At 37.0% G+C, this 27,914-nt stretch overlaps 1 long non-coding RNA gene across 1 annotated transcript in view; it reads left to right on the forward strand.

Moving 5' to 3' along the window:
- Nucleotides 1-27,886, forward strand: part of LOC134475686 (uncharacterized) — a 31,303-nt gene extending 3,417 nt beyond the window's left edge. Inside the window, exon 2 of the long non-coding RNA XR_010046867.1 lies at nt 1-27,886. This is a non-coding gene — a long non-coding RNA (uncharacterized LOC134475686).
- Nucleotides 27,887-27,914: the final 28 nt, after the last annotated feature.

Genomic DNA, 27,914 nt, shown 5'->3' on the forward strand with positions numbered 1-27,914 from the left:
GCAGGGTCTCTTTGTAGTCCAGGCTGGCCTTGAACTCATTATGTAGCCCAGGCTGTCCTCAAACTCATGGCAGTCTTCCTGTCTCAGCCTTTAGGATGCTGGAATTACAGGCATGTGCCACCACACTGGCTAATTCTGCTTTTTAATGTTATATTTAAATTTGCATTTTCATAGTAGATGAAAGATGATAAGAATACTATTAAAATGAGCAAAGACATTAATATGTTATCTCTGTTACACTAATAAAAAAGCAAATTCCAACGGTGACAAAATTTGCCTCTTATCAAACCAACATCTTTATTATTAATTAATTAAATGATTTTTGACTGTTTAGTATGGTGGGTAAATTAGATTATTTCTTTTGACAGTTATGTCTCCTCCTAAAATAACAAAATTGATTTACAAAGGACAGAATGAAATTACATTTTATGAAATTATAAAGTCTGAGCTATGATTCAAAGTGTAGGAGGAGGTACTGGCATTATGAAGCTCTTAAGTACCTAGTACTACTAAACTGTACGTTCCAAAAGTGGCTTGTCACTATAGCAACCACCATGCTGATTTGGATTTGAAACCCAGGCAACAAGTGGTGGATAGGAATGTCAAGGTAAATATGTGTTTTGTGTTTCAGTTTGCCTGACAGTTGATAGTCAATAGTTTGTTCTGTTTTTCTTGGTATACTTATGATGCTTTTTACTATAGTTACATTTTTGTTAATGCATTTAAAATTCTTATTAATGTCTTTTTCTGGAGGAGAAGTTAGCATTCAGTATTCTCATTCCTCTTTTTAAAACATGCTAAGTTTAGTGCTTTTTCCAGTTAGGTAATTGGGATATTAAATATATCTTCTCCATAGTTTCCTCTGCATTATTGCTTAAGTTGGGCAACTTGTTTTGGGCTAAATATAACCTTTATTAAACTGAATCACTTGCAAAAGTTTTATAACAAAAAAATGACAGATTTTATTTTAGCTGCATCCTGAAATGATGCTTAGGGCTACCAGTAGACATGAGATCTGCTTAAATTCAAACATTTCTAAAAAAAAGTTTTTTGTTTTCTTTTTTTCCTAAGGAAGTCCTAGGTTTCAGCTGCTGTTGGCAGGTAGAGATGACATAGCTCCTTTCCAGTTATCTCTCAGCGTGGCTCCATAAATTTACCTAGAGGCACAGGGGACTCCTGGGAGGACACATCTGGGAAACGGAGTCCTTGCTTGCCATCCTTGTTGATGGATTGGAGCGGTTCCTGGTAGGATGGTATTACAGGAAAAAGAAGTCAGGATTGCAGGGAACTTGTCTTTAGGTAGGCGAGGTCTGCATGGGTAACTGCAAGACAGTGGATCAGGGCATCGATGTTTTGATCCTGGTGCAGCAGGTTGCTGTTGTGTACACCGGAGTGTACCCTAATGCCTGCTCACAACTTGGTTTGTAAATAGGAAGGGCCACAGCGGTTGCCCAAAGCCGGTCAGACAGAGAAATGGGAGAGCTGGGTCCTGTGTGATGTGATAGAGAGTGAGGGCGACTGTGGTTTCCCAGAGGATGACGCTTTCCTTGAGTGGGAAAATAAATTTTTTCCCCACATTTCCTAATTCTTTAAGAGAAGCAAAAATCTTGATTTTTTTTAAATAAAAAGGTAAACACTCTTTTTGTTGCCAGTTCATTTTTTAAAATTTTATTTTGAAAGTATACAACAGAACAAGACAGAATAAAGCCAACTAAGATCGTACAGTGAAATTGGTACAGAAATTCACAGCAGGTTACCAGGAAAACAGTAATAGATATCACAGTATGTTTTGTTATCTTTATAATAGTTGTTCTTCCAATCACATATATCAAAATGAGATGAAATATAGAACACTATAGAACTTAGCAAAACAATATTGAATAGAGCAGTACCATTAATCAGAAAAGAGCAAAACAGTAATAAAAATATTTGCCTTCAAAGAGATGGTAGAAGGAAGTCCCCTTATTTGCTATGGTCAACCTCCAAGGAGACGCTCAGATTTCTGGTTCCCGTTTGATAATGGGGGGAGAGAAGAAGGAGGGTAGGGGAAGTGGGATATTTGACTCTAGGCCGTGTATCAGTAGGTTCACTATTGCTTAGCAGGGAGGCGGGCTGGTTGTTTGGTTTCACAGCATCCTAAGTTCCAACATGGTGTGGATCTCAGGAGTGCTGCTGGTTCTCCCACTGAAGGGCCGCAGTCTGCTAGACCACCACTTATTGCCAGGGAGGAGAGGTGCTTGCTTTGCTTCCCAGGGTAGTTCATTCATTTTGAAAATACTCTATGGGCATAACACAGCGAGATTTATTTAGACTTCAGGGCAGAAGATTAAAAATTCCTGGCCAGGCATGGAGGTACATGTATATAATCCAAACACTCTGAAAGCTGAGGCAAGAGGGTTGCTGTGAGTTCAAGGCCAGTTTGGGGTACATAAGCCATTTTAAGGCTAGCCTGTACTACATGGCGAGACCCTGTCTCAAAAACACAGCAACAATAACAAAAACACACAAAAAAACCCAACAACCAACAAAACCCAGAACAAGCAAACAGACCCCCCTCCAAGAAAAAGATCATGAATTTAAAAAGTTTTTTTGGACAGAGTCTCACTATGTAGTGCAAGTTGCCCTTGAACTCACCATGTAGCCCAGGCTGGCTTTGAACTCACAGTGATCCTCCTGCCTCAGCCTTGTAAGTGCTGAGATTACAGGTGTGCACCACCACACACAGCATAGATTCCTTAGTGGAATTCTCAAGCTTTGTGCCAGGACTGCTTTTTGTTCCTCTTTACAGGCCCACTAGCTTATCCTGCCATTTTCAGTTCATATCAGGGCTATTTTTCATCCATTCCTTTCAGAGTTAAGGAGAAAAAAAAAAGTTTTACTTGAATTCCTATTTTGTAGCATTACTGATTTTTTCTCTTTTTTTGCCTTTTATTCAAGAGGATAGATATCTGTAAATGTCATTTTGTTGCTAGTCATACATTAAAAACCCAATATTGGTATCTTTTTTTTGGTACCAGAAATCAAACTCGGTGTCTCGGTGTTTGCCAGGCAGGTGCTTGTGCCCTGGCTCAGTCTTGCAGTTGATTCATGCAATGAGATTCCCTGACTTCTAGTTGGAATTCAGTAATTGGCTAATTTTAATTACCTTGGCTGGAGTTATACAACTTACATTATAGACAGTATACCACAGTGGTCTCATAAGACTAATACTGGAGAGACACAGCCTCCAAGTAATCATTAGGATTGGGTTCCTTTTGTTGCTTAATTTAATATAAGCTGTGAAGTGATTTTCTGTTTTTCCAGATTGAATTGGGAGGTTTAAGGACATCATATGCATGTATCAAATCATATGAGAAGCTCTTACTAGAATCTTCTTAAGGTAACATGGTCTCTTATTTTTCTCAAGCAGTGTTTTGGCTTCTATCTTGATGTCCCCCCCAATCATGGGTTGGGCTCTTTGGGCTTTCTCTTGTGTGATCCCCACGCTTCCAGTGTGCCACATGGCACAAAGGAAGGTTTATTTCTGGGCCTAGAAAGCCATAGTATAAAGTTAATTTTATTGGTGATGTTTTTCCTTTCCTCCTTTCCTTCTTTTCAAAGGGAGAATTATAATTAAGAAAGCTATTAGTTGCTATAACAAATAAGTCTGAAAATTTCAATGACCTAATAAAACTTTTTTTTTTTACTCCTTTGATAGTCCAATTAAGGTATTCTCAGCAAGCGGTTTTCCCTTGGCGTGGTGGATTTAGTGGTTCAAGTTTTTTCTGTCTGCTAGTTCTGTTTGCCTTTAAGCTGCCCTGTGATTTTCTGTCTTCTAATGGGAGGAGGAGAAGGGAAGGGAGAAAGACATTTTTAATTGCTTTGGCAAGGAAGTGATACATCACTGCTATGTACACTGCACTGGCTAAAACTAGACACATGGTCCTGTCTGAGAAGCGAAGGTTCTGACTAGGCACTTACTTTTTAGGAACAAATCTGTGCTATGGAAGGGTTGAATTTTGCTTGACAGTTGCCCATCTTTGCCACAAAGGAGGGTTCTCCTCTTGTTATTATTTTTGGTAACCAGTCAGTACTGGGCTCTGCATATTGCTGTGGGTGAAGATGGAAGAAGGGAGAATATTTGATAGGTGCAGTCTTTAGGTATTCAAATATTTAATGAGCTCTGTTCTTAGCTCTCTTTTCCTTGTTTTCTTTAGGGATAGTTCTTCAGATGTCTCCTAGCCTAGAATCTCTCTAAAGCAGTGGTAGCAAACCTATGACCCAAATGTTGTTTTTCTTTTTAGACAAAAGATGGTCATGTATGAGTTTTCTTTTTTCTAAAATAAAACCTCGGTATTCAGCTTTAGTTGCAGTGCTAGCATTTAGCGATAAATGAGTGGGTTTTGGTTCCAGTTCAGGCTCTCCTCTCTAAAAGGTTCGCCATCACTGTTTTAGGGTCTAGTGGGCAGGTCAGCTTTCGTCCCAGGCACAACTTCTTCCTATGGTTATATTCTGCTTCTGTAGTCAGTATGTCCCTGCCTAGTTTTTGCCTTTAAGAAAGTTTTGAGGTCTTTTGATAGCCAGTGATGATCTTTTTCTCCTTACCCCTCACCCTTTTGCAGAATTTCTCTTTTTTCATTTTTTACTAGTAAATGTTTGCAGTACATAATGACTGCATTTTTTGTAGAGAATTATACATGTATATAACGTATCTTAATTCTTTCTTTATCCCCTTTCCTTTCCATCGTGCTCTGCTCCCTCCAAATCTTGGTCCCCTTCGCATTTGCAAATGCTCTATTTCCATTTTTTTTTTTTCAGTTGTCTTTTTCATCCCTTTTACCTTCCCTTCCTCAACTCCATCTCTTTTTCTACTTCCCATTTAAAAAAAGATTTCCTTGCTTCTTGTTATCTATCTTTTGTTTTGCTCTTTATTTATATTTTGGATTTCTTATAAGAGAAGCTATGTGATAAGTGTTCTTTTTCCCTGCGGTCGTGCCATCATTAGTGATTATTTGGTTGCTTCATGATAGCCATCTTTTGTAGAATAATATCTCACTGTTGTTTTAATTTTCATTCCTTTAATGGCCAGCAATGTTGAACATTTTAAAATATCTTTGGCCATCTGTACTTCTTCTGCAAAGTGTTTATTTCATTTGCCCATTTTCTGGTTGGGTCTTTTATTTGAGAGGGGCAGCTTAATTTTTTGAGTTCTTTATATATTATAGATCTTAGTTTTCTGAAGAATAATTCACAATTTTCCCCCATTCTGTAATTTGTCTCTCTACTCTGTGAGTTACTTCCTTTGTTATGTAGAATCTTTTTAATTTGATCTGATCCCATTTGTTGATTCTCAGTATTAATTCTGTGCCACTGGAGTTCTGTTCAGATAATCATCTATTTCCTAGCTGAGTTCTTTTCGTTATTATATAGATAAAGTATCTATATATTTTTTTAAATTTTAAGCTTCAGGGGGCTAGGTGAAGTGAATATAAAATATCTTTGAGTAGTACCTCTAGAAGAATTTTAATTTTTAAAAACATGTGCTGTTTGAACAAGATGAATTTTCTCTCCGTAGGCGGAGCAGTTCTCTGCAGGAAATGTAAAAATGTTTGACATATAATCCCTGAAACTCAAGAATTCATACTCTTTGCAGTTTTAATGGCACGACTGTCTTACCTTATTCTGTCATGGTATTTCTTTAGTTAAAAACTTTGGGTGATTCTTCCTCGGATTATGCTTTCCTGTTTAAATTTGTCCTTGCTTTCCACACCCTACCCGCATTTGTTCCTTACTGTGTTATCAACAAGTCATGTTTGTTCTGGCTTCAGTGCTTCTGTACATGTTATCTGTATAGTTCCAAGTTTACTATGCTTTTCAGACCTGAGTCCTGTTAGGGTTTTCTGGCACAATAGAGAAGCAAAAGGAAAGAAAAAAATGGCCTTTATTGAGGACGTGGAGAGGAGCGCAGGAAACAAACATGGAGGGAGGTTTTATGACCTCTGACTGGAAGCAGCTCTTGGGGCAGGCACTGATGACGGCCAAGGAACTGACTGGAATTTTCTCTGCAGGTACAGGATAGGAAACAGGAAGTGGTAATCAGGGCTGAAGGGGAAGGAGAAAGTGGTCATCATTTTGGGCTTCTGCCATGTTAGACCACCGCCGTAATGTCCAGTAATTTATACTAGAGCAACCTTTCAAGTTCTATTTAAAAATAAATACTGAATTTGAATTTCACTTTTTTTTTCAAGTGGGCTGTCTTGACTACTCTAGATTTCATTTTTCCTGTGATCATCAGCAAAGCTTACTTACCTGTATTATTTATTGTCGTTTCACATTTGTTGGTATGCCTTCCCACACAGCATAGATTTCCTGAAGGAAATACTATATACCTATTTGATTTCCCTACAGTATCTGGAATAGTGGGGAGTTTATGCTGAGTGCATACTGATTACCCTTTGACTGAAGCAAGCCCTGATGTACTTACTCCTTGAAAGGCTGGTCACTTTGAGCTCAAGGCCAGCCTGCACTACATAGAGAGAACCTGCCTCAAAAACAAAACAAAACAAAACAAAACAAACTTCAAAATAAAGAGAGCTGTACTTGAAAGGGGGATAGTGTTTGGGTGTCTGCAGAGCACTGGGTCCTTTGGGGAAGGAAGGACTAAGTTTTGGACTACAAAAGGAGGAGAAATATGTTACTGTGTTCTATAGTAACCAGGAAAAATATGTCCAGTCAAATTAATGATAACTTACCTGGTACCAGATAACGTGAGCGTTTCTTGCTTACTTTGTTACCACTTGAGCTATGGCACAATGAAGACTTCATATCCTGTTTATAGTTCATTTTCTTTAGGACTACTAGTAGTAAATATATTTAAAAAATTAATGTTTGAATTGGAAGCATTTAAAAATTAGCCCTTAAAATTAGATAGCTGGTTCACTAATATATCTTTCCTGAATTTATTCTACATTTACTGTGCAATCAAATTAAGATAAAATATAAATCAAGGAAGAATAATTGACAAAATTATTTAAATGAAAAAAATCTGTTATCCTGTTTTCCTTTGTTAATATCAGTCTTTTTCCTCTTCATTGAATTTTAGTCATGAATTCAGAGACCTGAGACTACAAAAATGGTATAAACATTTCTACAGATTTAGCATTTAGTTTATAAAATATGAATTGCACCGGCTATTGTATTATTATGGTAAAATAGATACATTACAAAAGTTACCATTTTAACCATGCTATTATAGCATTTGGTGGCTTTCAGTGTAGTTATGTTGTTTTAAAACCATTACCACCATCTCCCTCTCTCATCTTCCTAAACTGAAACTGTATCCATTAAACAATAAATACACCTTTTCCCTCTCCTCTGAACTAATTTAAAACTTATCTATTTCTGTATTATCTTGTCTCACTTGTTACTATTGCAAAAGGCTATTCTTTCATTATTTTTTATATTGTGGAACTGGCCCAGATGTTGAGCATTGTTATGACTAAGGTTACACAAGTCAGTTTTACTATTAGTGTCTCTTAGTTCTTTAAAAAGGAAGGTTTGTGCTGATATTAATTGGAGAATTTTTATGTCTGTGTCTTGTACCCTCAGCAACTTTAAAGATAACATGTAATTTATTTAACTACTGTTATTCTCCTATTGTTACGAAATTTTGTTTTACCTTTTTCCATAAAATAACAAAAATACGATTGCACAGTTTTCCATGCTATTAGTTGGTTTCCTGGGTGACAGAATCTTGTTGCATCATATTCTTTATCTCTCATCCAAACGCCAATTAAATGTGCAATAGTACTGTATTTTTGTTTGAGAGGTGACAAGAAAATATCTATACCAGCCTCATGATCTTGAATAAAAATTGAACTGAAATATTGCTTTTTTATTGTCTGAGATTTTTGAGTACATAAATGAACTTTTTTCAAAATTATTAAAGATGAAAGTATGTGGTAGCTTGGTTATTTTAAAAATCTTAGTAAAATTTTTTATAGATCAATATATTTTGAAGTGTCCTGATTGTGTATTTGTCTTCTCCAACTTCTTTTTCTTTGTCATGTTCGTTTCAACCTCTTTCGTCCCCTGACCTGTCCATTTATTTCACATGGCTTTTCCTTTTTTTTTGAAACTGGGAGGCAAACTTAGGACCTTGCATTTGCCAGGCAGGTTCTGTGCTGCTGAGTTACATTATCCTTTTGCTGAGTTCTATTATTCTTTCGCTTAGATACCTCATCTTTTTCATTTCAGTTATCTCTCAGTGGGAAGAAAAAAATCCTTCTGGTTTGTATTTCTTGACTTTGAATTAAATTCTGAATCTAGAACTGTGACCTGGAATTTTCTCATATGTTGTCTGTTGATACCTTAAACAAAACACATTTATTGTTGGACTTAATCATTTTTTTTAATGTACTGTAAGTCAGCTTCTTATTTATTGGTACTGCGAGTTGAACCTAGGCCATGACACTCTACCACTGATCTACGTGCTTAGATCCTCCCACTCTTTGACAATGGCACATTTTTGTCATTACCTAAGTTTCACATGTTATGCATTATCCTAACATCTGCCCCTTTGAACATGCACTTACTGGTCAGGGCAAAGCTGATAAGCACAACTAGGAGATAAAAGACTAAACAAAGATTTATTTCTTGCGGCAAATAAAGAGAGTACTGGGTATAATTTTCAAAGTGTTACTTCTTTAACAAAGAGACATAGAAAGTTTACTCTGTCCTCTGGAAGAGGGGCTGGCCAACCTTGACTGGAATTAAGTAGATTTCCTTCAGTTTTCTCTGAAAGGTCTTTGTCTGAAACAATAACAACAACAAACAATTTGAAGGAATTTTAACAGTTACAGGGACAGTAACTTTTCTTCCTTCAAGCATAGGTAATTACCCCTAAAAGTACTTATCTAGTGGCTAACATCTTTTCATATTTTCTGCAGTGTATCTATTGTAGGACCCTGTGCTAGTCACCTTTCCACTGCTTGGGGAAAAATACTTGAGAGAAACAATTTTAAGGAGAGAAGCGTGATTTTGGCTCATATTTTTAGAAATTTCAATTCTAGGTTGGCTGACTCCCCTTATTTCTGGGCCAGTGGTGAGGCAGTACATCATGGGGGAAGAGAATGGTGGAGAAAAGCTTCTTACCTCATAGGGGCCACGAAACGTAAAGTGGAAGAATCAGGAATTAGGAATTAGCACCAACAAGATCATGACTCCGTGGCCCACACCCTTGAGCTACATTTCACCTCCTAGGTTTCCCTTGTCTCCACTAGTGTTATCAAATTGGGACTCTCAGTGGAGTTGTTGTTAATACTGATATGTGACTTTGTTGGATTAGAAGTCTCTAGCAGATTAAAAGCATGTTCCTAGGGTGTGTCTAGGTGGCTCATGGAAGTGTAGTCTTGGGTACTATATATGGTCTTTTCTTCATTCCTTTCTGGCACTGTTCCTCTGTCCTGATTGCTGGATAGTAATAGCTAAGTAGCTTTCTTCCATTACATCATTCTGCCCTGATGTTTCTTTCCTGGAGCCAGCTCACCATGGACTGAAATTTAGTTAGATTAAATATTTCCTCATTTAAATTATGGTTGTTGGATATTGTGTCTCAGAAACAGGAAAGTTGATTAACATAGAAAGTTGTTACCAGGAATGGGGTTGTTGCTATGACTGTACCTGATCATGTGGCTTAGAAGCACTTGGATCTGGTTTGTAGGAAGGATTTGGAAAGGTTTTGACATGTAGGCTACAGAAGCTTTAGAATGGAGTAAGCAGAGCCTGATTGTGAATTCTGGTTAGAGTTCAAAAGACCAGAGTGCTGATAGGAAAGCAAATAGTAAAAGTCAGGCTCAGGAAGTTTTCACTGAGAATAACAACTCCATTGGCAGTTGGACTAGAAGCTGTGTGTGTTATACTCTGGCAGAAGAATTGTCTGCATTCTGCCCACGTCCTGAGATGTTGACAGATTGAGAAGGCAGTGGGCTAATTAATCTGGTGGATAAAATTTGAAGACAGTCCAAAATTCAGGCTGTGGCATGGTTGCTACATTTATAATGGGAATAGGAGGCAAAAGAAGGAGCAGAAGAATGTGAAAAATTAAGATTCTGACACATAAGGAACCATGTGTAAAATTGGGGTCAAATGTGGGTGCTAATAAGATTAGCACCATTTAAAAGAAAACAACTACTTTGTATAGCAATGAAAAGAAAGATGACTTACCAATATTTCAAAATCATTAAGACCCTACTCATCATAAGCTCAAAGGTACAAAAGAATTAATCTTTCTTTTTGAGAATAGTGTACCTGGGATACTTTCTTGAGAAGAAATTACTAGGAAATTGGCTTCCCAGGACTCATTTCACTGTGCTCAGGCAATCAGGCACCAAGAGACTACTGCAGCTGTGATATACAGGGGCTGGCTGCTTATGATGTTATGTGGAATTACGAACTTGCTATTGTCTTTATTGAGATTAAATATGATTTAGAAGATATTTGAGTGTGAGGTTAACAATGGGTTGATTTTGACCATTAATCCTATATGTTGGTTTCCTTGGATTAAGAAATATCTGGCAGGGGGGCTGAGGATTTAGCTCAGAGACATAAGTACCTGCCTTGCAAGCAGGTGGTTGTGAGTTTGATCCCCGGTACCGATAAAAATGAAAAAGACAAAAAACAAACAAACAAACAAAAAAAGAAATATCTGGCAGGTTAGTAAAGCATGTTCCTCTGTGTGTCTGGGTAGGTCATGGAGGTGTAGTCTTGGGTAATGTATATGGTTCCTCTTTGTTCTCTCACTGTTCACCTGCTCTGCTTCCTATTCTATTTTTTTTTTTTTTGTCTTTTTCCTTTTTATTGGTACCAGGGATCGAACTCACGACTGCCTGCTTGCAAGGCAGGTGCTTATGCCGCTGAGCTAAATCCTCAGCCCCACCTGCTCTGCTTCGTAACTGTAGTGAAGTAAATGGCTTTGCCCCACCACACCTTTCACTAGGATGTTTCTGCTGCCTTGGAGCCAGCTGACCATGGACTGAAACTGGTTCACATTAAACATTTCCTCCTTTACATTGTGGATATCAGGTATTGTGCCTCAGAGATCAGAAAGCTGACTAATACACATGGATTAATCTATTAATGAAGCTAGCACTTTCATGATCCAGTCACCTTCCAAAATCCAACTTCTGCACACGAGCCATTTGACATTTTTTATTCAAATTTTAGATTCAAATAGATTCAAATTATAGCTGGCCTGATTACTTGATACCTCGGCTACTGCAGTATTCTCCAGTCAAAAGAATCGTCTCTTAAGTACTTGGAGCACTTTCTTCATAATTCTTACATGAATGTTATGAACATTTATTTTGGACTACAGACACTGACTCCTCCTGACCATTGCCTTTTCATCATTATATGCCCATAAAACCTTACATCATAGTTGGTACTCAATAAATGTTTTTGAGAGTATGGTTTTCATAGTAGAATGTCTTTTTATGCTAATGTAGTTTACACAGCATTTTGAGGTCCTTCCATTAATTATGCAATGTTGACTGCTTATTATGTGCCAAGGACTCTCAACACACTAAAGATATACTTATGCACAAAAACAAAAATTTACACGCTCTGGTGGTTTGTAATCTAGGGTATTTCAGAAACCAGTAAGACATTACTCATCATAGACTCATAGTGTGGTGGAAGAATCCTAAATTAGTATATACACATCTGTACCTATGTCTGTATATCTATATATTTGTATATCTCATGTTAGGTATGAAAATTGAAGTAGTGGAATAAGAGCTTTCAAAGATGAAAGACTGACATATGGGTAAGGTGTTCAGGAAGGCTTTCTGTCCAGGTGGCATGTGAGTAAAAACTTGAAGCATGTGAAGCAGAAAGCGAGTATCTTGGGGTAGAAGGTGTCAGGTAAAGGGAGAAGCCAGTGCAGAGGACCCAGGTACAAGCGTGCCTGACATGTTGGAATATCGGGAAGGAGCAGAGTGAACAGAAGATGGGCAGTAGGAAGCATAGATGTGCGGTAAGGAGTAAGGTATGGAGTGGGAGGGTACTGATTGAATAGGATCTTGTGTGTCATACTTGAGTTTTCCTTCTGCATGTGATGGTTAGTCGTTGGAGGATTTGAGCATACAAGTGACGTATTCTGATTGACATTAACAGAATTGCTATGGCAGCTGTACTGAAAGGAAAGAGAGGGCAGGCAGATCAGTTAGGAACTCTGACACAAATCCAGGATTGAGGATGGTGGCTCAGGCTTCAGTGATAGCAGTGGGAGTAGTGGGAGAACTTGGCTTGGGATATATTTGGAGTAGAACTGACAGAAATTTTTGATAGATTGATAGTGAGTTGCAAGGGGAAAAGGCAGATCCAAGGATGACTTAAGATTTTTGGCCTGAGCAGTGGAAAGAGTAGAATTGCCACTAACTGACAGAGAGTGGTAGTGTGGAGAGAAGCAGGTGTGGCGGGGGCTTTGAGGAATCCAGCTTCAGGTGTGCTACGGTTTTTGATGGCTGCTGGGTATGCAGGAAGAGCAAGGCTGCTTAAGTGCATGTGAGTCTGCTAGATTGAAGTTTAGGAAGATCAACATACAAATAAGATTTAAAACTATGAGACCCGATGGTCCTGTAGAAAAGAGTAAACCTTTGGGAATCCCTTACTCCATCTGTTTAGTCTGTGCCTCCAAAAGTTCTAGGGTTTCCTTGGTTGTTCATAGCATAATTTTATACATACCTTTTCCCCATTACGCTGGAATATTTATGTTGCATGAGCTTTCCTTTTGCAATATTTCCTTCCTATGGTTATGGTAAATTTTTATTCCTTTTACTTAGAGTATGCTCTTTCTTTCTTTCTTTCTTTTTTTTTTTTTTGGTACTGGGGATCGAACCCAAGACTGCACGCTCTCCAAGCAGGTACTTATGCTGCTGACTAAATCCTAGGCCCCACTTTCTTGCTTTCTAACCAACTTAAATCTACTTTTGTCCAAGTAGTTTTATCTTTTTATCTCAGAGATTTATTTTTTTAACATCTGTGGTTCTATTTCATTTTGTACATTCTTCTTTCACTCCTCCTTATCTCATCTGTTTTAAAATTCACCACATTTTTATATGTGTCCTTTTCCCCCAGTACTAAGCTAAATGAGGTTTATGGTGCATACTAAGACTTTTAATGCTTTATCTTCTACAGTGATCAGAACTCTAGTTCTACTTCTCAGAGTCAGTCTGTAGAGAAACAGTCTTTCTAAACACTAGAAAGCTGGGCTTGAACCCACTACAGAGCCCAGGCTGGCCTCGAACTCACAGTGATACTCCTGCCTCAGCCTCCCAAGTGCTGAGATTACAGGCATGAACCACAACACCTGGCCTGTACTCTCTTCTAATGATATTTATATTACCCAGTACCAATATCATGTTGATTTGATTGTAGAGGCTTTAAGTGTTTGTTAGACTTGTCCCTCTACTCTTACACATACCTTTCGGGACTATTCTTAGGCATTTCCTCCTGTATAAATTTAAAAATGCGGTATTCTGCTATGTTGCTGAATTTATTAGTTCTAAGAGTCTTCCAATGTTTTTTTTTAAATTTTCTATGTAAAGGGTTGTATAATCTATAAATGAGGACAGTGTATCCCTTTTATTTCTTTTTTCTTCCCTGATTTCTCTGGTTAAAGTTTTGAGTACTATATTGAGTAGAGGCAGGGAGAGGGGACATCTTTGTTTTGTTCCTGACTTTAGAGGAAATATTTTCATCTTTTTTTGGTTGTTGTTTAGTATGATATTGGTAGTGGGTTTGTCATGAATGACTCTTATCAAATTGAGATAAGATCTTTTTTCATCAGGTTTTTTTTTAAGTCATGAATGGGTGTTGAATCTTATTGAAGGCTTTTTATGCATCTAGTGAGGCAGTCATGTGATTTTTGTCCTTATTCTGTTTATGCGATATATTACATTTATTGATTGTCATATGTTGAACCATTCTTGCATCCTTGGAATGAAGCTGGCTTGGTCATAGTGTATGATTTGCTGCATGCTGTCAGCACATGTCTTGTTGAGGGTTTTTTCCTGTGTTCCTTAAGGAAATTAGTCTGTTCTTTTCTTTTTATTAATTCCTGGCCTGGTTTTTGTGTTACAGTAATACTAACTTCTAGGAGTGAGTTTGGCCATGTTTCTTCCCTTTTAGTTTTGTGGAAGAGTTTGGGAAGTGCTGGTAAAATTCTGTGGCCAGTGCATCAGGTCTTGAGCTTTTTTTCATTGCTAAGGTTGTTATGACTACCTCTATTTTATTGCCTGTTACTGATCTATTTAGAATTTTTTTGGTTCAGTTTTGGTAACTGATATATGTCTATAAATTTATGCATTTCTTTTATGTTCTTTAATTTATTGGAAAATAAGTTTTTAAGAATAGTTTCCTGTAATCCATTAGATCTTAGTAGTTGTGTTGTCACCTTTTTCATTTTAAATAGTATTCCTAGAGTTGTTTTTCTTTCTTTTGGTAAGTTTGGCCAGTTGGAGTTTATCAATTTTGTTTATCCTTTCGAACATCCAACTTTTTGATTTATTGGGTTTTTTTTGGGTAATTTTTAGTCTCAATTCTATCAGTTTATGCTTTGATTTTCATAATTTCTTTCCTTCTACTAGTTTTGCATTTGGATTGTTCTTGTTTTTCTGCTACCTTGAACAGAGTGGCAGCACACAAAAACCAATGCACAAAAATCAATAGCATTCCAGTATACTGATGATGAACCTATTGAGAAAGAAACAAATAATCCCACTCACTGGGCGTGGTGGTGCATGCCTGTAATCTCAGCACTTGGGTAGTCTAAGGCAAGAGGATCACTGAAGCCAGCTGGGGCTACAAAGTGAGTTCAAGGCCATCCTGAACTACATAGGGAAACCTTGTCTCAAAAAGAAAAGAAAAGAAAACAAAACAATCTCACTTATGGTAGCTTCAAAAATTTAAATACCTAGGTATTAACCTAGCAAAGAAAGTAAAAGACCTCTGTAATAAAAATTACAGCACTCTGAATAAAGACACTGAAGAGAATGTTAGAAAATGGTAAGACCTCCCTTCTTCCTGGATAGCAGAAGCAGTGTTGTCAAAATGGCCATATTACCAAGAATAATATGTAGATTTAATGTATTTGTAAGCAAAAGGCCAACAGCATTCTTCACAGAACTTGAAAAAACAATTTTAAACTTTATATGGAACCAGAAAAGGACCCAGAGGAACCAAAGCAACCTTGTCAACAAGAGCAAAGCAAGAGGCATTAGAATCGCAGATTTAAAGTTATGTTACAAATGTCCTGGTAAAAACAGCATGGTACAGACACCAAACAGACATATGTGTCAGTGGAACAAAACTGAAGATAGAGAAATAACCCCAGGCATGTTAAGTGATCTGATCTTTGACAAAAGGGTAGAAAACATACCCTGGAGAAAAGGGATCTCTTTAATAAATAGTGCCTAGAAAACTGTTATCCAAATACAGAATGAATATAGGCTTATGTCTCTCATCTAGTACCAAAGTACACTCAGAGTGGATCAAAGAGCTCAGTATTAAGTCAGAAACACTGAATCTGCTGGAAGCTCAGATAAATAAAATTCTTGAGTACACAAGCATAGGCCAAGACTTTCTGAACAGAATCCCAGGTGCACAAGAAATAATACCAAGAATCAACAAATGTGATCATACCAAATTAAAAAAGCTTCCATACAGCAAAGGGAACAACCAACAAAGTGAAGAGACAACATAGAGAAAAAGTTTTGCCAGACTCTCATCAGAGGGCCAATATCTAGAACATATAAAGAACTTAAAAAAATAGACCCTTCCCAATTGAAATGGACAGATGTTCCTGAAAAGAAGTATAAATGGTCAATAAGTACATGAACAAGTGTTGGCATTTTTGGCCATTAAAGAAATGCAAATCAAAATAGCACCAAGATTCCCTCTGAACCTCAAAAAAAGTTATCAAGAAACCAAATTACAACAAATACTGGCAAGGTTGTAGAGAAGAAGAAATGCTGCTACATTGCTAGTGAGGATGTAAACTAGTACAACTATTGTAGAAATTCGTACAGAGGTTCCTCAAAAAACTAAATAACAGAGATTCCATGTAACCCAGGTAAACCTCTTCATATGCTTTCTCATGTATGTTGCATCACAATTCATAATACTGAATCTTAGAAGTGGCTTATAGTGGCTTATTCATTTACATAGGTAAATGAATGGGTATGAAGAAGACTGAATTCAGGTCATTTGTAGGAAAATCAATTCATCCTAAGACCATAATGCTAAGTGAAGTAAGCCAGACACAAGAGGTTAAATAGCACATAGTTTCTCTTATATGAGAAATACAAATGTAAAGTACAAGGTGGTAGAAATCATGGAGATAAAATTTGTGGAGATAAAAAGGGGTTCTAGGGATGGGAGAAGATGAGGGCCAGGGAGGGGAAGGAAAAGCAAAAATAATTAAATGAGATACACATATGTACCAATTTCCCAAGGTAAATGTAAATATTATGTGTGATAAACATATTAATAAAAAGAAACCAGAGAAAACATTAAAAATGAACTTTAGAATTATTTTGATAATTAAACACAATGATACACATTGGTTTTGGGAGGATTTGTAATTTATGTCTTTCCAATATTCAGTTTTTAGTTTGTATCTTAGATTTTGTAGTTTTTTCATGCAGGCTTTGTGTTTCTCTTAAGTTTATTATGATGCTTGTTACAATTTTTTGTTATCTTGTATGAGGAACAATTTTTGCCTTTTCCTCTTTGATATACCTATTGCAAATATTAAAAAAATTCTTGATTTTATAAATAGATTTAGTGGAATCATCTTCCAAAATTCTTTTATTGAATCAGAATTTTTTATTGGCACTTTTTCTATTTTACTGGCACATAATCATATCACTAGCAACTTCTTTTTAAATATTTATAAGAATTACTTCATTTTCTTAGTCAAATTGTTATATGTGTAAAACAATTCCACAAAAAGTTATTGAAGACCTTTGCATTTCTTGTGTGTCAAGCACTGTAATGCAAAAGATTCAAAAACAAATCAACAAAATGTAATGTGGCTGCTTTGTGGTGCTTACCTCAGTGACTAGTGGCAAAAGCAGGCTTCTTATTCTGATTCTTTATTGAAATGGTTTAGTGCATCATTGTTCAGTAAGATATTTGTGGTATGCATTGATGAACAGACTTTATCATGCTTGTATCATTTCCCTGTGGGCCTGTGTTTCTTTAAGTTTTTACTAGAAATAGTGGCTAAGTTTTATTTATTTATTTATTTTTAAAATTTTATTTAAGGAGGAAAAAAAAGCAGAGAAAGGGTACAAGTTATACAGATTTACAGAAAAAAATAAACAATAGGAAACCACTAGTTAATGGATTACATATTGTCATCTTAGAAATAATTGTTCAAGTCACAAAATTAAAGCTTGTAAACTGGACATTCCAACAGTGAGACTGCAAACAGTTCTGTTCAATGATCCAATAAAACTCAGTGATATCATTTTCTATCTTATACACTTAAATATACATGCAGTTATATCGTTTAGAGCACTTTCTTTTCCTCTCTTTTGTACAATGACAATTACACATTTTGGGTTTTGTTGCTCCCACAGTTCTTATTACTTTTTTGGAAGGGAGTAAAACCAAATGTGACCTAACAGAACAGAGTCAATCAAATCAAAAGGGTGGACATAATAGATAATGTAAAAGCATAATACAAGGTGATCAATAATGGTTACCATAATGCCTCCCGCTATCTCTAATAGAATTGCTTATATCATCAATTATAATAAAATTGAACAAAACAGTAAAGAACAAAACCAACAAAACCAAAATGTTGGAGACATTATAGGTCTTTAAAAGTAGATAAAAGTCAACGAGAATGGGCGTCATAATGAATCTCACTATCTTCACAGCTGTTGCCTAAACTTTCGAACCTGGTACTGTCAAGCAAAACAGAATAGGGGAACATCAGTCAAAAGGAAGATGGTGAGAGTAATACAGGGCTTTAAATCAAGATAATGGAAAGTCAAAGTGGGTTACTATAATATATCCTGCTATTTTTTATTTATTTTTCCCTTAATTAAAAGGATAAAAATAAAAAAGTAAATAATGAAGTGGAGATTGAGATAAGAGGGAATAACAGCAAAACAGCACAGATCAAAACATAACCATTTAAGCAGAATAGTGTTTCACCACAAGATAATCCTGACATAAAAGTAGTTACCATATTGTCTCTTTCCTTGAAATCTTTGAGTATAACTTCATATACTGTAGCATCAAATATATCAAAACAATGTAAAACCATTTAAGAGAATGACAGCATTATAGGGTATTTAGAATCAACTAACAGAAAATTAACAATGGTTTCTGTATAATCTCCTTGTCTTTAAAAGTTTTTGCTTATACTATCATACATAATAAAATCCAATAAGATACAACCTGTTTAGACCAATGGAGACAGAAGAACAAAAGCTTGATGAGACTTCAAAACAAGATAATACTAACTCAGTATTACCTCTTAAGACGTCATTTTCCCCAAAATAGCTGTTCTATCATCCAATCTTCTCTGCCTCTTTTCTGTTGAGCTCTTTTTCTGTCATTAGTTGTCAGTTTGTCTTCTTCATTTTGTTTTCTACTCCATTCATTGTGGCCTCTCTGCCACTATTTCTGGATTCTTTGTATTTTTCTTAGAATATCCTGCAGTATTCTGTGTAGAGTTGAATTGGTGGTTGCAAATTCCCCTAATTCCTCTTTATCCTGGAAGCAGCTTGTTTTTCCATCAATTTCCAGGGATAGTTGTGCAGGATATATCAATCTTGGCTGGAGATTATTATCTTTCAAAGCTTGAATTATTTCCCCCCATGCTCTTCATGATTTGATGGTTTGTGGTGAGAAGTCTGCTGTAATTCTGATGGGTGTTCCCTTGTAAGTGATCTGTTTCTTGTCTCTGACAGCTTTTAATATTCTGTTCTTGTATTGAATTTCTGGAATTTTTATTATTATATGCCTGGGTGTTGCTCTGTTTGGGTTGTAGGTGGCTGGGGTCCTGTATGCCTCATACATCTGAGTATCTTTACCTTTTGCTAAATTAGGAAAATTCTCCTGGATTATTTCTGTGAGTAGCTTTTGTAGCTCATTTGTTTGCGTCCCTACTTCTTTTATGTTCTTAATTCTTAAGTTATGGATCCTTTTATCATCTTCTAGTCTTTGTATTATTGCTGTTTGTTTCTTTGTTACTTTTAAGAAGTTTTTCATTTCATGCTTCTATATTACTAATCTGCCCTCCAGTTTAGATAGTCTGTCCTTAGTTTCTTTCAAACTGTTATGCCAGTTTTTGATAGAGTTTTTAGTTTCCTGGTAGTCTCTTTGAACCTGCTTCACGTATTCTATGCTTTCTCTATTTTCTCCATCAAACAATTCTCCCCTCTTTTCTGTTCTTCCATTCTACCATCTGTTTTTTCTTGGGTGGTGCTTAGCATTTCTCTAACTATTCTGCTTATTTCTAGCTTCAGGTCATTAATAACTTCATTCCTGAACTGATCTATGAGGCTCTTTAGATGGCGCTTTATGTCTATTGGTACAGTGTCCGCTGTTGCCTATTTCTCAGGATTGGGGGCCAAGGAGCCTTTCTTGTTGCTGCCTCTTCCCATATTCTTTGTTCCTTATATATGCAAGCTTATATAGGAGGCCCAGCTTCCCTCCCTGTCAGCCACAGCCTGATCGAATTGCACCGGCTAGGTGTTCCCGCCCACCGCAGCACACCAGGAAATTGTAGACCAGGCAGCCTACGCGGTGCCCGCCCCTCCAGGCCACCCTGAGGCTCTGGGATCTGGGTTGTGCCAGCCTACTGGGTCTCCGCCAGCAGCGTCACGTAGGCTAGGCATTTCTCACCAATCCCGCTTGAGAGGGGGATACGTGGCTGAAGTCGCTGCAGCGCCCCGCTCCTGCAAGTCTGCTCAGTCCCAGAATGTCTTCCGCTGGAGTCTCATTAAACTGTGGGAGAGCGTCAGTTTCTCTCACTCACCTCCCGCAAGTCAGTGCACGGCTCCCCGCCCGTCCTGTTTTCAACTCCGTTCGCCGATTCCCGTACTCAGAGCTTCCACGCGTCTCTCTCCTTGCTGAGCTGATGTAGACGCAGCCGCCGCGCGGTGGGAAACCCAAATCGCGGCTTCCAATGGTGCGGGCTCCAGCCTCCACACTGAGGCCCCTCTGTTCCTGTTCTAGCACCAGGAGTGCGTTCCAAATTGGTTTCTCTCAGCCCAGTTCGTTCCTGGGTCAGCAGAGCATATCTCCACCTGCTTATGACTCCTTATTCTGCACCATTCCTGAATTCTAAGCCGAGTCTTTCAGAGAGCCTCCGTAGCTGCTGCTATCTGTCCGCCATGTTCTCCCGGAAACTAAGTTTTATTTAACATGTTAAAAAAAGAATAGCTATCATCCAAATAGCCCTTTTCAGCCACTGTTAATATGATCATCTGAGTTCATCTGTTGCTTTTTATAAATCTTACTTTTAATTGTTCTCTAATCAACTGTTACTCATTTAATATGAACGTAAGTCATCTTACACAATCAATACTTAGCATATTACAGATAGATCATCCTCAATAAAATATCTGCAATGAAAAATGCTGCAATGAAAAAAACTAACATTTTGGGGCTGGGGATTTAGCTCAGCAGCATAAGCGCCTGCCTTGCAACCAGGCAGTCGTGAGTTCGATCCCCGGTACCGATGAAAAGGAAAAAGACAAAACAATCAAACAACAACAACAACAAAAGAACCCTAACATTTCAGACTTTGAAATTTTGCATCAGAGATGCTCAACTAGTAAAGTCTTTAAAGTGTTCCAGAATTAAAAAAAACCAAACCAAAACACCCCAAAAATCTGAAATACCTCTGTTCCAAAACATTTCAGATAGGGAATAGTCAACCTGTAGTTACTAGTTTAATTAATAAATATATTGTTTTCCAAAATGAACAGCATAGTACAGCAATCCTATCTCACCTGGTTTTCTTGCTGTGTATATGACTGTGAATATGTGGTCTGAGCTTTTCCCCCTTCCTTGGTGTCTGGTGGGAGAGTGAGTATGGCAGAAGTAACACTATGTCATTTCCAAGCCTAAATCATAAAAGGTGATGTACGTTCTGCTTTTGGTGCTTTCCTTGTGGAATCCCAGCACCCTGGTATGAAGAGGGCCAAGCAGCCTGTGGAGAGGCTGTGCAAGAGAGTCACAGCTCAGAGACCTGCTGCGGGCCGCTGAGGGCCACGTGATCTTCAGAATGTCAATGAGTGAACTTTCAGGTGATGGCTCCCCCCAGCTTCTCAGTCACCTTTAGCTTTCAGCTCTTCCCACCAGGTGCCAGGTGCTGTAGAACAGAGACAAGCCATCCTGTTGGACTCTTTATTTGAATGCTCAACTCACAGAATCTGTAAGCATAGTGAAAGCAACTGCTTTATAATACTACATTTGAAATGAAAATAAGAAACAGTAATGAGGAAAACTGGAAGTGAAGTATTTTTATGCTTATACAGTACACATTACTTGAATTATGTGGTCAATTGTAACAAACTACCAACTTCATGTAACTGAAAGAATATCTGTAGAGACATAAAATGAATTAAGACGTGTTATGTATGGCTACCAACTCCTCACGATGAATGTAATCATTTTGTACTGCAAACATGTACTAATAAAAATTTGAAATAAATTAAAATAGCCTATAAAGAGTATCTGATTGTAGAGAAACCCTAAAATAATGTATTTTGAGAAGTTCAAGTCATTTCTCCAAACAAGAAATTCCTTTTCTTTGCAATGAATATTAATCATTTGGTCATGGTGTAGATAAAATTTTAAAAATTGCTACTTCTAAAATGTTTTACTATGTTAATGTAAAACAAATAATAGTTAATAAATGATTTTAAGGATAATTTGAGATTTTTAGTGTACAGACATTTTAGTTTTTAATAAAAACATACATAATATTAAACAAAATGGGTTAAATTAACAGGCAAACAGGAACTCTTCTCCCCTTTTTTCATATTTAATTGGCACTGGAAATTGGTCATTACTTTATAGACATGTAGGATCCTAGCTAACTATTTGGTATATCAAAGATTGTTATTTTCAAAGGGGAAAAGTAATTGGGATAGAAGAAAGGAAAGAAGGAAGGGAAAAGGAAAGATATAAATTTGTATATATACATAAGATAGCTAAGATGACTATACTACTAATCCTGTTCTTGGAAAAGAACAGTTAATACTCATGTGATCAGATCAATTTTGCATGTCTATCTGATAATCTAAGCAATTTTTTGAAGATAACAATATGCAATATAACAGCCATTGTTAAATTCCTGTCATCTTGAAAGCCTATATTGTTATTGTTTTGGGTTTGTTGTTGTTTGCTGCTTTTGCCTTTTGTTTTTCTTTTCTGTTTTTCTCTTTTAAACAACAAAAAATTGTCATTTTTAAAACCTGATTCTGCTCTTGCCTCCAGAAATTCTCTGCTGCATGAAGAACTCATATCATACAGGTAATATGAACTGGGAAATATAGACATAAAAAACTTCTCTAATTACTATACATTTGGGGAATGGTTCTTGTGATCAACCTTCTTTTGAAGTAAGTATAAGATATCAAATCGAAGTTCTCAATTAAACTTCTTCACAGGCCAATAAAATTTTCTATTAATAAAAATTGAGTATGCCTTTATGCTTATAAATTATTTCTTTCTAGTTTTAAAATTAAGATAGCCATCTTGTTAGGCATGGTAGCACAGTCCTGTAATCCCGCCACTCTGGGAGACTGCATCTTTATTTCTTTAGTAGATTGGGTTTAGTAGGAAGGGCTACACAGTATTTCTGGCCCATCCTGATCTAGTATTTTGTCAATTCCTGCATTAGGAGTTTAAATCCATTTCCCTTCCCTTGAATTTGCATTTATGTTGAGTTTCTCAGTGAGTTGAATGCTGAAGAAGTTACACTGCAGATCTCCCAAGGTTTGTAGGAAGTTGTGAGGAAGCTCAGACCTTATGAAGAAGACAGTGCAGGCCAGTTAAGGCCTCAATTAAAAACCAGAATCAGCCAGCAAACATGTGGCAGTCTTCAGCCTTAGAGTCCCCAGTTGATACTGGGGGAAACAGTGCTGAGGTATCTTCACCAAGCTCTTTCCAAATTGCAGATTCTTAACCCAAAGAGTTATTATCAAACCATTAAAATTTTGGAGAGTTTGTTATACAGTCATGGAAACTAAGATAACTGGAAGTGGGACACTGTGTAACAGAGATCTGAAAACATAGCACTGACTGATGGGTATTGGTTCGACAGGACTGGAAATTGGGCAAGAAGCGAGAGGATCTTGATGAGCCTGGGGGAGGCTGCTAGCCCTTGAGGCTGTCAAAGAGGATTTAATGCAAACGGGAAATGTCATTGGGAGCTAGAGAAGAGCTGGCACTTCCTCCGTTAAAACAGAAGATTTAGTGACATTTCCACTAAAGTGATGTGGAAAGTAGAAATGCTTATAATGAATTGCATGATAAGAATATTTCTGGGTAGAAAAATGAAGGTATAGTCTGGCTTCTTGCAGCTCATGCTGAAATAAGCTAGGGAGATACAAGCTAAAGAAAGAATTGTTAAATATAAAGGAGCCAGAACTTGTTGAGTTTGAAAATAAAACTTTCTCTTTCCCGTTCCCCCACATGGTAGATAATTCTAAAATTAAGAAATGGGTTATGGAAGAAGATCAAATCTAAGGCATTGTCAGGAAAACATTATTTACTAGGAAGCCAGCAAAGTGATTGTAAATCTCTTAAGTCCTCAGAAAATTTAGTGTCTTGCTTTACCAAGACAATAGTCCCTTTGAATATTTAAGGCGGTGCCATACCTTGTACCGTAGATCTTTTCCACTAAATGGAAGATCCTCTAGGAATTTATGTCATTGCTCCTCAGCGCTCCTACAGGCTGCTCAAGGACTTAGTGTGAAAAAATTTGTAGGTATGGCTTTTGTCTAATAAAATGAATTATACATTGATTCACAATGAATCTACAATGTTTTGTTTTAAATGAACTTTTTTTTTTACAGCAGTTTCAAGTTCACAACAAAATTGGGCTAAAAGTACAATTTCTGTCTATTGTCCTTGTACTTGTCCCTCAGAAGTCTCCTACACTATCAATATATCCCTCACAGGAAAGTTTTTTTTACAATCAGTGAACATACTATACATTAACACATCATTATCAGTCTGTGTCCACAGTTTAAATTTTAGCTCACTCTTGGTATTATTTAAAATATAAATGTCACTTCCGGGAGAACATGGTGGACAGATAACAGCAGCCATGGAGGCTCTCTGAGATTGCCAATTTAGAATCCAGGAATGATGCGGTGTGAGGAGTCCTAAACATGGGGAGATATACCCTGCCAACCCGAGAACAAAGTAAGCTGAGAGAAACCAACTGGAAATGCAATCCTGGTCTATAACAGGAACAGATAAAATCTCAGTGCTGAAGTTGGAACTTGCACTTCTGGAAGCTGTGATTTGAATTTCCTGCTGCTGCAGCTGCGTCTGAATCGGCACAGCAGGGAGAGAGACGTGCGAAAACTCTGAGAGCAGGAATCGGCAAACCGAACAGAGTTGAAGGAACTGGTGGGGAGTCCTACATTGACCTGTGGTGAGTGAGAGGAACGGGGACCCTTCCATAGACTAGGAGGCTCCAACAAAGGACATTCTGGGACCCGGTAGACTCGCTGGAACAGTATGCTGCAGTGACTTTAGTCACATATTCCCCTCAAGCAGGATTGGTGGGGAGTGCTTGGCCTGGGTGACGCCGCGGACTAAGATTCAGTAGGCTAGCCCAAATCAGGTCCCTGCGCCAGGCAGTGCACCCTAGCAGTGAAGCCTTCAGTAGGTTGACCTGGAGGGGCAGGCCCAGCAGAGGCTACCCAGGTCTTTGTCTCCCTAGTACACTGCAGTGGGTGGGAACACCTAGCCGGCTGATTCAAACAAACTGTAACAGACAAAGAGAAAAAAAACTGGGCCTCCTGTATATGCTTGTGTGGAAGGAACAAAAAGTATGGGAAGAGGGAGCAATAAGAAAGGGTCCTCAGTCCCCAATCCTGACAACACTGATCCAGGAAAGGTAAATGCAAAGGAGAATGAGGACAAAAAACATGCAATATCAGACACGGCACCAATAGACATAAAGCGATATCTCTGGAGCCTCATAGACAAGTTCAAAAGTGAAGTATTTAACGAAATAAAGCAAGATATAAGTAGAATAGTGAGAGAAATGCTAAGCACCACCCAAGAAAAAACAGATGGTGGAATGGAAGAACAGAAAAAAAGGGGAGAATTGTTTGATGGAGAAAATAGAGAAAACATAGAATAGGTGAAGCAAGTTCAAAGAGATTACCAGGAAACTAAAAACTCTATTGAAAGCTGGCATAACAGCTTGAAAGAAACCAAGGATAGATTATCTGAACTGGAGGACAGATTTGTAAGGTAGAAGCATGAAATGAAAAACTTCTTAAAAATAGCAAGGAAACAAACAGCAATAATACAAAGGCTAGAAGATGATAAGAGGATCTATAACGTAAGAACATAAAAGAAGAAGTAGGCACACAAACAAATGAACTACAAAAGGTATTTACAGAAATAATCCAGGAGAATTTCCCTAATTTAGCAAAAGGTAAAGATACTCAGATGTATGAGGCATATAGGACCCCAGCCACCTACAACCCAAACAGAGCTACACTCAGGCATATAATAATCAAAATTCCAGAAACCCAATATAAGAACAGAATATTAAAAGCCATCAGAGACAAGAAACAGATCACTTACAAGGGAACACCCATCAGAATTACAGCAGACTTCTCACCACAAACTATCAAATCATGAAGAGCATGGCGCAAAATAATTCAAGCTTTGAAAGATAATAACCTCCAGCCAAGATTGATATATCCTGCACAACTGTCCGTAGGAATTAATGGAGAAACAAAATGCTTCCAGGATAAAGAGGAACTAGGGGAATTTGCAACCACCAATTCAACTCTACAGAGAATACTGCAGGACATTCTAAAAAAGAAAAATACCAAGATTCCAGAAACAGTTGCAGAGAAGCCACAATGAATGGAGCAGAAAGCAAAATGAAGAAGACAAACTGACAACTAATGACAGAAAAAGAGCTCAACAGAAAAGAGGCAGAGAAGATTGGATGATAGGAACAGCTATTTTGGAGAAAATGACGTCTTAATAGGTAATACTGATTTAGTATCATCTTGTTTTGAAGTCTCATCAAGCTTTTCTTCTTCTGTCTCCATTGGTCTAAACAGGTTGTATCTTATTGGATTTTATTATATGTGATAATATAAACAAAAACTTTTACAGACAAGGAGATTATACAGAAACCATTGTTCATTTTCTGTTAGTTGATTCTAAATACCCTGTAATACTGTCATTCTCTTGAACGGTTTTACATTGTCTTGATATGTTTGATGCTACAGTATAAGAAGTTATACTCAAAGATTTCAAGGAAAGAGACACTATGGTAACTACTTTTATGTTGGGATATCTTGTGGTGAAACACTATCTTGCTTAAATGGTTATGTTTTGACCTGCGCTGTTTGGTTGTTATGCCCTTTTTTTTATCTCAATCTCCTTTTTTATTATTTATGTTTTCATTTTTATCCTTTTACTTAAGGGAAAAAGAAAAAATAGCAGGATATATTATAGTAACCCATTTTGATTTCCTATTAACTTGATTTGAAACCCTGTATTGCTCTCACCATCTTATTTTGACTGATTTTCCTCTATTCTGTTTTGCTTGATAGTACCAAGTTCAAAAGTGTAGGCAACAACTGTGAAGACAATAAGATTCATTATGATGCCCATTCTGGTTGATTATTATCTTCTTATGAAGTCCTCTAATGTCTCCAATGTTTTGGTTTTATTGGCTTTGTTTTTTACTGTTTTGTTCAATTTTATTATAACTGATGATATAGGCAATTCTTTTTGAGATAGCGGGAGGCATTATGGTAACCATTGTTGATCACCTTGTATTATGTTTTTACATTATTATGTCTACCCTTTTGATTTGACTGACTCTGTTCTGTTATATCACATTTGGTTTTACTCTCTTCAAAAAAAAGTAATAAGAACTTTGGGAGTAATAAAACCCAAAATGCGTAATTGTCATTGTACAAAAGAGAGGAAAAGAAAGTGCTCTAAAGGACATAACTGCATTTATATTTAAGTGTATAAGATAGATAACCATATTACTGAGTTTTGTTGGATCATTGAACAGAACTGTTTGCATTCTCACTGTTTGAATGTCCACTTTATATGTCTTAATTTTGTAACTTGAACAACTATTTCTATGATGACAATATGTAATCTATTAACTAGTGATTTCCTACTGTTTATTTTTTCTGAAATTCTGTATAACTTGTACCCTTTTTCTGTTTTTTTTCTTTTTCCCCTTAAATAAAATTAAAAAAATATATAATATGTTGTATAATAACACAAATCCACCATTATGGTATCATGCAGAGTAGTTTCTAGGAATCCTGTGCGATCTCCCTGTTCATCTTTCTCTTTCCTAAATCCTTGGCAACCAGAAATCTTTTTATTGTCTCCATAGTTTTACAGTTTTCAAAATAATTGAACTCATACAATGTATAGTATTTTCACATTGGCTTTCACTGTGTAAAATGTGTTTAATTTCTTCCTTGTTTTTTTCATGGCTTGATAGCTGATTTTTAGGGTCAAATAATAATCTATTGCCTGAATATGCAAAAGGTTACATATTACCATACCCCTAATGGTGTTTTGGTTATTTTCAAATTTTGGCTATTATGAATAAAGCTGTTGCAAATATCTACCTGTAGGCTATTGTGTAGAAATGTTTT

This window comes from Cavia porcellus, unplaced genomic scaffold (assembly GCF_034190915.1).
Source record: "Cavia porcellus strain 051 isolate PalLab524CR breed Dunkin Hartley unplaced genomic scaffold, mCavPor4.1 scaffold_1, whole genome shotgun sequence".
In the NCBI taxonomy this organism is placed as follows: domain Eukaryota; kingdom Metazoa; phylum Chordata; class Mammalia; order Rodentia; family Caviidae; genus Cavia; species Cavia porcellus.